The sequence below is a fragment of the Bubalus bubalis genome, chromosome 4 (genome assembly GCF_019923935.1).
Source record: "Bubalus bubalis isolate 160015118507 breed Murrah chromosome 4, NDDB_SH_1, whole genome shotgun sequence".
Taxonomy (NCBI): domain Eukaryota; kingdom Metazoa; phylum Chordata; class Mammalia; order Artiodactyla; family Bovidae; genus Bubalus; species Bubalus bubalis.
In genome coordinates, this window is record NC_059160.1 from 88,272,538 (window position 1) to 88,285,279 (window position 12,742).

General features: G+C 40.6%; 1 pseudogene; it reads right to left on the bottom strand.

The window, feature by feature from the left end:
• Positions 1–9,772: 9,772 nt before the first annotated feature.
• Positions 9,773–10,596, bottom strand: LOC102414653 (annotated as a pseudogene).
• Between the last annotated feature and the right edge of the window lie 2,146 nt (positions 10,597–12,742).

Below are 12,742 nucleotides of genomic sequence, written 5' to 3' on the forward strand. Positions count from 1 at the left end.
CATGCATGCAGGAGTATTAAAAATGTTGACACGTTTATTTTTTTAAAAGTTTTTAGCAAAGTTTCTTGGTATAAAATATCCTAATATTAATTGCCTTCGTGAATATCATCAATAAACTACTAAAAGCTCAACATTCAGAAAATGAAGACCATGGCATCTGGTCCCATCACTTCATGGGAAATAGATGGGGAAACAGTGGAAACAGTGTCAGACTTTATTTTTCTGGGCTCCAAAATCACTGCAGATGGTGACTGCAGCCATGAAATTAAAAGATGCTTACTCCTTGGAAGGAAAGTTATGACCAACCTAGATAGCATATTCAAAAGCAGAGACATTACTTTGCCAACAAGTTCCGTCTAGTCAAGGCTATGGTTTTTCCAGTGGTCATGTATGGATGTGAGAGTTGGACTGTGAAGAAGGCTGAGCACCGAAGAATTGATGCTTTTGAACTGTGGTGTTGGAGAAGACTCTTGAGAGTCCCTTGGATTTCAAGGAGATCCAACCAGTCCATTCTGAAGGAGATCAGTCCTGGGTGTTCTTTGGAAGGAATGATGCTAAACCTGAAACTCCAGTACTTTGGCCACCTCATGCAAAGAGTTGACTCATTGGAAAAGACTGATGCTGGGAGGGATTGGGGGCAGGAGGAGAAGGGGACGACAGAGGATGAGATGGCTGGATGGCATCACTGACTCGATGGATGTGAGTTTGAGTGAACTCCGGGAGTTGGTGATGGACAGGGAGGCCTGGCGTGCTGCAATTCATGGGGTTGCAAAGAGTTGGACATGACTGAGCGACTGAACTGAACTGAACTGAATATTCCATTGTGTATATGTACCACAACTTCCTTATCCATTCATCTGCTGATGGACATCTAGGTTACTTCCATGTCCTAGCTATTGTAAACAGTGCTGCAATGAACAGTGGGGTCATGTGTCTCTTCAATTCTGGTTCCTCTATATATATGCCCAGCAGTGGGATTACTGGGTCATATGACAGTTCTATTTCCAGTTTTTTAAGGAATCTCCATACTGTTCTCCATAGTGGCTGTACTAGTGGCAAAAAAAGCATTTGAGAAAATTCACATTCATTTATGGTAAAAACTCTTAACAAAGTGGGTATAGAGGGAACATGTCTCAATACACCACCCACAGTTAATATCATACTCAGTTCTCTAAGATCAGGAACAAGACAAGGATGCCTACTTTTGCCACTTTTATTCAACATTGTATTGGAAGTTCTATCCAGAGCAATTAGGCAAGAAAACTCATAAAATTCATCCGAATTGGAAAGGAAGAAGTAAAAAGTGTCACTATTTGCTGATTGTGTGTGTGTGTGTATGTGTTAGGCACTCAGTCGTGTTTGACTCTTTGTGACCCCATGGACTGTAGCCTGCCAGGCTCCTCGCCAAGGAATTCTCCAGGCAAGAATACTGGAGTGGGTTGCCATTTTCTTCTCCAGGGGATCTTCCTGACCCAGGGATTGAACCCGGGTCTCCTGCATTGCAGGCAGATTCTTTTACCACTGAGCCATCAGGGAAGCCCCAGGTAAATTTGCAGATTACATGATACTAAATATATAAAATCCCGAAGACTTTACAAAAAAAAAATGATTAGAACCAATCATTGCAGGATACAAAGTTAATATACAGAAATCTGTTGCATTTTTGTATACTAATAATAAACTATTAGAAAAAGCAATAAAGAAAGCAATTTCATTTAAAACTGTATCAAAAGACTAAATTACTTATGAGTATGAATGACCTGCACTCTGAAAACTATAAGACACTGAGGAAAGAAACTGAAAACATATAGGTGAAAAGATACACTGTGCTCATGAATTAGAAGGATCAATATCAATATCATTAAAATGTCCATACTTCTTAAAGTAATCTATAGATTCAATACAATCCCTATGAAAATATCAATGGAATTTTTCACAGAACTAGAAAAAAATAATCCTAGATTTTGTGTGGGACTACAAATACCAAAGCAATATTGAGAATAAGAACAAAGTTGGAGGCACCACACTCCCAGACTTGAAACTGTACTACAAAAATATAATAATCAAAACAGAATGGCACTGGCACAAAAAGAAACACATAGATCAGTGGAACAGAGCAGAGAGCCCAGAAATAAATTTACACTTATATGGTCAATTAATTTTTGGCAAAAGAGGCCAAAATATACAATGAGGAAAAGACAGTCTCTAATAAATGGTGTTGGAAAAATTGGACAGCTACATGCAAAAGAATGAGACTGGACCACTTTCTTACACTATATGCAAAAATAAACTCAAAATAGATAAAAGAGTTAAATGTAAGACCTGAAATCATAAAACTCCTAGAGGAAAACATAGGCATGGCACTCTCTGACATAGTTCTTAATATTTTTTTTGATACATATCTTTAGGCAAGGGAAACAAAAGCTGAAATCAACAAATGGACTACATCAAACAAAATGTTTTTGTACACTGAAGGGAACCATGAACAAAAAGTAGAAGAAGATATTTGTAAACTATGTATCTGATAAGTGGTTGATATCCACAATACATAAATAATTCATACAATGTAAAAAATAATTAGGCAGGGACTTCCCTGGTGGTCTACTCTGTGATCTGAATGCAGGGGGCCCAGTTTCAGTCCCTGGTCAGGGAACTAGATTCCACATGCTGCAACTGAGAGCCTGCATCACATGCCACAGCGAAGATCCTGCGTGCTGCAACTAAGACCAGGTGCAGCCAAACAAATTTAAAAAAAACTGGGCAGAGGACCTGAATAGACATTTTCCCAAAGAAGACATACAATTGGCAAACAAAAAGATGCTCAACATTACTAATCACCAGGGAAATACAAATCAAATCCACAGGGATGGACCTTTAGGCTATTTGTTCTTGCAAGTTCTGCCCAACCCTTTTGCGACCCCATGGACTGCAGCCCACCAGGCTCCTCTGCCCATAGTATTTCCCAGGCAAGAATACTGGAGTGGGTTGCCATTTCTTTCTCCAGGGGATCTTTCTGATCCAGGGACTGAACCTGCATCTCCTGCATTGCAGATGAATTCTTTACCACTGAGCCACTGGAGAACCCCTTAGGGTATTAAGCCAGGTGAAATAAGTCAGACAAAGATAAATACTGTATAATTTCATTCATATGTAGAATCTTAAAAATCAAAAGTAATGAGCAAACAAAACAAAACAGAAACAGACTCATAGATGAAGAGAAAAAACTGGTGGTTACCTGAAAAAAAGTGGGTGTGGGGATGGATAAAGTAGATAAAAGTACAATCTTCCAGCTATAAAGTAAATAAGTTATGGGATTGTAATGTACACATAGGAAACAGAGTCATTAATATTATAACAATGTTGTATGGTAACTGGACTCATTGTGGTGATTATTTCATAATGTATACATTTAAAAAAAATTGAATCTGCATACTTTGTTGTACATCTGAAACAAATATTGTATGTCAAATACAACTTAGTTAAATAACTCCAAAATACATGAGGCAAAAGGAAATAAAGCTAGGAGAAAAATACAGATACACAATTACAGTTGGAACTGTTTCAGTAATCAATTCTACAAGTACATCAAATCCCCATATATAATAGGCCTCAACAACTCTATCACTCATGCTAACCAAAGTGACATTTATGGAACACTAAGCCTAGCATTAACAATATACACATCCCTTCCAGAGGCACAAGCAGATTTCACCAAGACAGACCTTATTCTGGGCAATAAATGAGGAATTTTAGAGAACTTAAATCATTCAAATTATGTTATTTGATCATAAAAAATTATATTAGGGGTCAATAACAGAAAGATAGACACAAATGGCTTCCATATCTTGGCTATTGTAAACAATGCTGCTATAAACATTGGGCTGCATGTATCTTTTCAAATTAGTGTTTTCATTTTTTCTGAATATATTCCCAGGAGGAATGGCCGGATTATATGATAGTTCTATTTTTAGTTTTTTAAGAAACCTCCACACTATTTTCCATAGTGGTTGCATTAAGTTGCATTCCCACCAACAGTGCACAAGTTTCTCCCTTCGCCAAAACCTTGTCGGCAGTTGCTATTTGTAGACTTTTTGATGACAGCCATTCTGAAAGATGTGATATCTCACTGCAGTTTTGATTTGCATTTCTCTAATAATTAGTGATATTGAGCATCTTTTCTGGAGAAGGCAATGGCAACCCACTCCAGTGTTCTTGCCTGGAGAATCCCAGGTACGAGGAGCCTGGTAGGCTGCTGTCTATGGGGTCACACAGAGTCAGACATGACCAAAGTGACTTAGCAGCAGCAGCAGCAGCAGCAGCAGCAGCAGAGCATCTTTTCATGGGCATGTTAGCTACCTATATGTCTTCTATGGAAAAATGTCCATTCAGGTCTTCTGTTCATTTTTTGATTGGATTATTTTTAAGATATTGAGTCGTATGAGCTGTATGCAAGGTTTGGATATTGACACCTTATTGGTCTTATCATTTGCAAATATTTTCTACCATTCAGTAGGCTATCTTTTCATTTTATTAATGCTTTGCTTTGCTGTGAGAAAGCTTTAAAATTTAGTTGCTCCATTTGTTTATTTTTGCTTTTAGTTATTTTGCCTTAGGAGATGTATCCAAAAAATATTGCTATGATTTATGTTGGAAGGTGTTCTGTATATATTCTCTTCTAGGAATCCTATGGTTTCATGCTTACATTTAGTTCTTTAAACAATTTAGAGTTTATTTTTGTATACGGTGTGAGGAAATGTTCTAATCTCTATTCTTTTACATGTTGCTGTCCAGTGTTTCTAGAGCCACTTGTTGAAGAGACTATCTTTTCTCCACTGTATATTCTGGTATCCTTTGTTATAGATTAATTAACCATAGGTGCGTGGGTTTATCTCTGGGCTCTCTGTTCTGTTACCTTGATCTACGTGTCCTTTTTGGTGCCAGTACAGCGCTGTTTTGATTACTGTAGTTTTGTAGTACAGTCGGAAATCTGAGAGGGCTCTACATCAGCTTTGTTCTTTTTTCCCTCAAGCCTGCTTTGGCAATTTGGGGTCCTTTGTGTTTCCTTGTGGATTTTAAGATTCTTTGTTCTATTTGTATGAAAAAATGGCATAGGTATTTTGATAGAGATGGTATTAAATCTGTAGATTTCTTTTAATGATATTATTTCTATTTTCTTCTTAAAACCACTGACAAAGAAAGCTCTTTGCAACTATGAGATGACCTCGAGGATACTGAGCATACTACCACTTCTTTTTTTCCCTTGGGAAGTGAAAGGACTTTATTATTCAGGCGGTGTACGTTTTTCAAATTTAAGAGTCTTGTAGAGTAGTTGTTTCACAGTATACTATCACTTCTGCCTACACTTTATAGGTTGAAGAAAGTCACAAAGTCACGTTCAGATTCAATGGTTAGGAATGTATAGTCACATGACAATGGATAGGGATTATCCTATTGTGGAGATAGAAACCAGTTTATTAAACCAGTCTATGCAATTGCTATTCAAATAACCTAATTCCTTTCATTCCTCCATTTTCCTCACTCTCCATATCTATTCCATCAGGACATCCTGTTGAATTTTTTGTCAAATTACACACAGAATCCACAGATTTTCCTTCTGCCACCCATATCCAACATACCATCATCTCTTGCCTGGGATCCTAGAGTCTTCTAATTGGTCTTCTCACTTTTTCTCTTACCCTTTACTTATCAATTTTCCTTACTGGATTGCAAGACTGATCTTAAAATGTAAATCAGTTTGCATTGTACATTCACTTAAAAATGACTTTTTAATACACTAATAGCCTTGAAAGCCATGTATTATTCTTCTACCTATTTCTCCAATCTTATCTCATTCTGGTTTCTTCTTTGTTCACTATGTTCCAGCCCCATGAGTCTTATTTCAGGAAAACAAAACAAAACAAAACAACTTTTACAAGCACTTTCCTATTTCATTGCCTTTGATTATGCTATTAAATCTCCCTAGAATGCTCTTTTCTTGATTTTTGCCATGACTAGCTCATAATTAACCCTTAAGTCTTAGTTTATGTATCATTTTCTGAGATAGGCCTTCTGTGATCCTCCTCTAAAGTTTGAAAGTGAGTCGCTCAGTTGTGTCTGACTCTTTGCATGTATAGTCCTGTACTGTACTGTATAGTCTTTGTACTGTATAGTCCATGGGATTCTCAGGCCAGAATACTGGGGTGGGTAGCCTTTCCCTTCTTCAGAAGATCTTCCCAATCCAGGAATTGAACCAGGGTCACCTGCATTGCAGGCAGATTGTTTACCAACTGAGCTATCAGTGAAGCCCTCTCTAAAGTTTATCTGCTGCTATTCTCTACCTACCTCTTTGTTTGATTCTATCATAAATCTTATTTGTTGGTTTACTTATCTCCTCAGCTAGAGTGTAAGCACAATGAAGACAAGGACCATTTCTGTGTTGCTCACTGTTGTATCCCCACACCTGGCCTTGACCCTGGTACTTGGTAGGTTAAAAATGTTGAGGGACTTCCCTGGTGGTCCAATGGCTAAGACTCTGTGTTCCCAATGCAGGGGGTTGGGGTTCCATCCCTGGTCAGGGAACTAGATCCCATATGCCATGACTCAAGATTCTGCATGTCACAACTGAAAAAGATCCTGTGTACTGCAACTAAGACCTGATGCAGCCAAATCAATAAATAAATATTTTTAAAATGTTGAATACGTGAGTGTATTAATGAATAAATGAGATAATGAAGATGTTATCTGGTGCAGTGGCCATGGGGAAAGAAAGGAAAGAAAATATGAAACTTTTTAGACCAGGTTAAATGCCCAATCTTTTTTGAGGCCTTTCCTTATCTCTCTAGTAAGAGATTGAGTATAGTGCCCCATGGCTGAACATCCTCTGATTTTTTTTTGTGCCTCATTTGTGGTACATAACATGCTCTCTTAAAGTGATTGAATGACTACTCTTTCCTGTCAGATTTTTATCTATCTTAAGGCAAAGACTATATTTTATTCATCTATCTCCCACAATATTCAGCACCTTACTTGGTGAATAGTAGACTGAATATATGTTTAGAATGGAAGGATAGGGAATCATCTGAACATTTGCATCTTCAGTGCTGAGGGGAAGATTTCTCCATAAATTAGGTAACTGAATAATTTCCCTGTGACTCATCATCTTTGGGAAGGAGGTTTTCCAATCTCATTACAAAAGTTCATTGTCTAGGGCATGAGCTTGCCATACTTCACTTTCTGAAGTAGACCAAAGAGAGATACAAATAATGGATTAACATTTTTCTAGTATTAGTAATCTCAAGTAAAAGTTTGCTATTTCCCTAATGAATTATAATACAGAGCATTTCCCAGCATACCCCAGTAAGGTCAACGGAAATTACTTGGAACTTGCAAACTTTTCTCCCGGGGGACGGGGTTGGGGGGGGAGGTGGGCGGAAACCTGGTAATAGTGTTGAACATACTGAAGAGGCACTTGGTTCCCAGCCAGTCTGTTCCCTGGCCAAGCCCCTCATCCCCTCTTCTTTAGTGTGTGTGGGAATAGGCTTAAGGGGAAGAGAAAGTAGAATCAATCTGAGACCCTCAGGGCCTCATTAGCATTTTTTACTTAGAGCCCCAGAGGTTCCAAGTGTGGACATCCCAACAGGCAGCTTTACTTTAGATCAATTAAGGCCAGATTCATTTAGAATGAATCTAAATGAATCTCAGGAGGTTAGTTAGGAAGATACCTCTAGGAACTCCCTGAGTGACATGCCTAAAGAGGATCAGGAGCAGCTGGGGTTTATTAAGGGAGTGATCAAGGAGCACATGTCCAGGAGAGGTCCCTGCAGATCTTGTTCCAAACATCCTGAGTAGCCTGGCAACTCCAGGGCTAACTCTCCCTGCTACTGTAACTTAAAAACTGTCCCTGAAAGGCTCTCTCTAATCCCACCCTAAATCTTTCCTTTGCAGTCTCTTTTGAATTAATCAGGAGAAGCTTATCTCTGATTTGGGGGTATCCCTGTGCATTTCTCTAATCTACCCCAATCACCAATAGCCAGATTAAATCCCTTCTGGAAACAAGACTTTCATCTCATTGTACCCTGCATTATGGATTGTCCGCAATAACAAAAGTAAAAGCTATTCAACAATAGATTAATTGTAAATAAAATACGGACCACCTATATAATGACATTTTATGCAGTCATCAAAATATTTATGATGAGTTGTTTACTCCACGAATACCTATGTAACTAATTTTAAGAAAAAAATCAGAATAACAAATTCTAAAGCTATGTGAAATCACATTTTGGCAAAGAATAAATGGAAATACACCAAAATGAAAACCTTGGAAGTATTATGTATATTTCCTACTTGTTATTTTTCTTTAGGGCTTCCCTGGTGGCTCAGATGGTAAAGAATCTGCCTGCAATGCAGGAGACCCAGGTTCGATCCCTGGGTCGGGAAGACCCCCTGGAGAAGGAAATGGCAACCCACTTCAGTAATCTTGCCTGGAGAATTCTATGGACAGAGGAATCTGGTGGGCTGCAGTCCATTGGGTCACAAAGAGTCAGACAAGACTGAGAGACTAACACACACACACACACACAATTTTTCCTTAAACTTTTCTATAGTTTCAATAGTACATATCACTATCATAATCAGGAAAAACACATTAAAATGGTAATGGAGCCATTGAGCATAGAGTTATGATTGTCTAACATAACGCCAAAGAAAAATGACTGATCAATGTATTGGTTTCTTAGAGCTGTCATAACAAATTACTACAGACTAGGTAGTTTAAAGCAACAGAAATGTATTACCTCACAGTTCTGGAGGCTAGAAGTCTGAAAGCAAGGTGTTGGTAGGTTTGGTTCCTCCTGGAGGCTCTGAGGAAGAATCTGTTTCATACAGCTCTCCTTCTGGTGGTTGCTGGCAATCCCTGGCATTCTTTGGCTTGTTAGACACATTACTCCATCATCACATGGGTTTTCTCTGGGTATCTGTGTCCGAATCTCCCCCTTCTTATAAGGACACTAGTCATTAGATAAGGGACCACCCTTATCCAGTTGATCTCATCTTAACTCGATTATATCTGCTAAGACCCTATTTCCAAATAAGGTCACATTCACAGAGAGGTTGCTGGGAGAATAAACACCCAGACTTTACTCTCTGTTCTGTCTCTCATCTCTAATCAAATGGTAGAACCCAGACAGAAGCCAGAGGGCAAGAAAGCTTATGATGGGGGACCATACACATCATCCTCTGGCCACCAAGCAGGGTGTGGAATAGATTTGTAAGGGTAAAGGGAGCTGTCTAGAACACTGCATATTTACTTAGTGTCATGAATGTTTGGACTGAGGATTTAGTTCTCCCCTAGAAGTTGTCGAGAGGCTGTTCCTTATCACCTGGGCCTTTTACTTGGCTTCATCAAAGTAATCTTCCCTGATAGCTCAGTTGGTAAAGAATTTGCCTGTAATGCAGGAGACCCTGGTTCTATTACTGGGACTGGAAGATCCCCTGGAGAAGGGATAGGCTACCCACTCCAGTATTCTGGGGCTTCCCTTGTGGCTCAGCTGGTAAAGAATCTGCCTGCAATGCAGGAGACCTGGGTTCAGTCCCTGGGTTGGGAAGATCCCCTGGAGAAGGGAAAGGCTACCCACTCCAGTATTCTGGCCTAGAGAATTCCATGGACTGTATAGTCCATGGGGTTGCAAAGAGTCGGACACGACTGAGCGACTTTCAACATTCTAACCTCCATCCTCTACCTCTTCATTGTTGTTGTTGTTTAGTTGCTAAGTCACCAGCCTCCTGGTACAAAGACAGTCTCTCCTGGTTTTTGTAAGATTTCCAGGGGTTTGAATTGGGGTGGCCAGGTTGGAAGCTGCATCTGGGGGTAGATGATGTTAAACCCAGGTAATAGCTTCATCTTGCTGGTTCCCTCCTTCTTCATGGGTCACCTTTATGAGTTCTCTGGGCGTGCTGGTAGGGAACAGGCACCAGCACTTGTGGCCCTGAACTAAGGCATCCCAGGCACTGGTTCCCAGAGGGTCGATGTGGATTCCTGTTCCAGAGCTTGGTGGCTCCATCACAAACCACCTGTAAGAGGGCCTGCGCTTCTCCCCCATGAACTGCAAAAGGTCATTGGTGAAAAACGTGGGCACCTTGTAGTCTTCTAAGTTTCCTTCTTTTGGGGTGTTTCCCGTAGCTGCTGTCAAAGATGTAAAGGGGGCTGTGATTGTGAGTGCTCTCCATGTAGTCGATGTAGTAGCCCATCTTCATCTTCACTGAGTACCGGTCCTTGTCCTCGCCACACTTGAATTTCTGGTTCTCGTATTTCCTCTTGAGGCTCTCCAGAGTCCATTTCTGCATGGACTGGCCCTCTTGGGCATTCAGCAGAACCAAGGGCTTGTACGGTCTTTCATATCGCTCCACAAATTCTTCTACCGACAGCTGTAAAGCGTCTATCCTTTCCACATTGTCCACCACGGCCTCCAGGTTCAGCGGGAAGCTCTCGCGGTAGTTGTGCCGGGTCCAGTCCAGAGAGTCCTTCCGCTCAGGCTGTGCACTCCGCTTACCTCGGAATGCGCTTCTTCTCTTGTGATTCATCCTGCAGGTCATCAGCTGGTTCCGCAACGACCTCAGTGCAGCTCGCTTCCTGCCACCAATGTGCCCCCTCCCAGGCTCCAGCGGGGTGGCACCAAAACCTTAATTTATTTTTAATTGAAGGATAATTGCTTTATAATATTGTGTTGGTTTCTGCCATATATCAACATGAATCAGCCATAGAAATGAAAACTTTTTAACGTGAGCTAGAGCAAGGCATCTGAACTGGAGAGATCCTTGTGTGATTTAGAAGATTCTAAATTGGACTTGGATACACAAATTAGAAGCAGATCGTGCTCCCAGCTCCTACTCCCAGCCTCACAAATTTAGGCTCTGCTTTCTGCTATTTCCTTGAAGTTAGACCAACAGTATTAAAAAAAAAAAAAAAAAAAATGGAGGGAGACATGGCAGAACATCCCAAGCCTGAGGTTGCTTTCTCTAGTCCCTCCTCCAGTTACTCTCACCCTAAGCAGCTTCTTTCTCACAGAGGACACAGCAGCTTCCATCACTATCCCAAGACAAGTGAGGAGGTCGGTCAGTTGGTTCTGGGGGCTGTATTTAGAAAGGGGAAGTGGGCATGTATATACCTGACTGGATGCTCACAGAATAGTAGAATTGATGATGCTGCCATCAAATTTTTTGGGGGGAGGATTTTGTTATATTTACATATTCCTAAAGATGTGTGCCTACATTTTACCCTGAAATGTCTGATTAAGAGAGGCTTGCTATGGTAACCTGAGCTAACAGGGTAATAGCGGGCAATGGAAGTGTGATGGTTAATTTTATGTATCAATTTGACTAGGCCAAAGATACACAGATACTTGGTTAAGTGGTATTTCTAGGTGTGTCAGTGAAGGTGTTTCTAGAAGAGATTATCATTGGAATGAGTATACTGAGTAAAGCAGACTGTTTTTCAATGTGGGTGGGCATCATTCCGTCTGTTGAAGGCCTGAAAAGAATAAAAAGGCAGAGAAAAGGAGAATGTGCTCTCTGACTGCTTGAGGTTTGGCATTGGTCTTCTCCTGCCTTTATCCCAGGACTTATATCATTGGTGTCCCAGTTCTCAGGCTTTGGATTTGCACTAGAACTATACCACCAACTTTCCTGAGCCTCTGCTTACAGATGGCAGGTTGTGGGATTTCACAGCTTTCATAATTGTATTAGCCAATTCTTCATAATAAACCTCTTGCGATATATCTCTTTAACTAGAGCTACTGTGCACTGGAGAAAATGAAATAATCACTTTCAGGCACTACTGGACACTGACTCTGAACTGACACAAATTCCAGGAGACCCAAAACGTCACTGTGGTCCACCAGTCAGAATAGGGGCTTATACAGATTAGGCGGTCAATTAAGCATCAACTCAGATCCATCTCAGAAAGGGCATAGTGGGTCACTAAACCTATCCTGTGGTGATTTCTCCATTTCAAGAACACATGCTCAGCAGTTGGCAGAATCCCCACATTAGTTTCCTGACTTACAGAGTGAGGGCTATTATGGTGGGAAAGGCAAAGCGGAAGCCACTAGAACTGCCTCTCTCTAGGAAAATAGTAAACCCAAAGCAATACCACGCTGCTGGAGGGATTGCAAAGATGAGTGCCACCATCACGGACTTGAAGAATGGAGGAGTGCTGAGTCCCACTACATCCCCATTAAACTCATCTGTGTGATCTGTGCAGAAATGTAGATGGGTCTGGGAGAACAAGAGTGGATTATCACAAGCCTAACCAGGAGGTGACTACAATTGCAGCTGCTGTAACAAAATGGTTTCAATGCTTGACCAAAATGACACATCCCCTGGTACCTGGTATACAGATGTTGCTCTGGCAAATGCTTTTTTCTTGATAACTGTTAATCAAGACCACCAGAAGTAGTTTGCTTTCAGCTGACAAGGCAAGCAATGCAGTTTCACAGTCCTAATACAGAGATATATCAATTCACCAGCCCTACTTCATAATTTAGTTTGCAGGGATCTTGATTACCTTTTCTTTCTACTATATATTACACTGCTCCATTCAGATCAGATCAGATCAGTCACTCAGTCGTGTCTGACTCTTTGTGACCCCATGAATCGCAGCACGCCAGGCCTCCCTGTCCATCACCAACTCCCGGAGTTCACTCAGACTCACGTCCATCGAGTCAGTGATGCCATCCAGCCATCT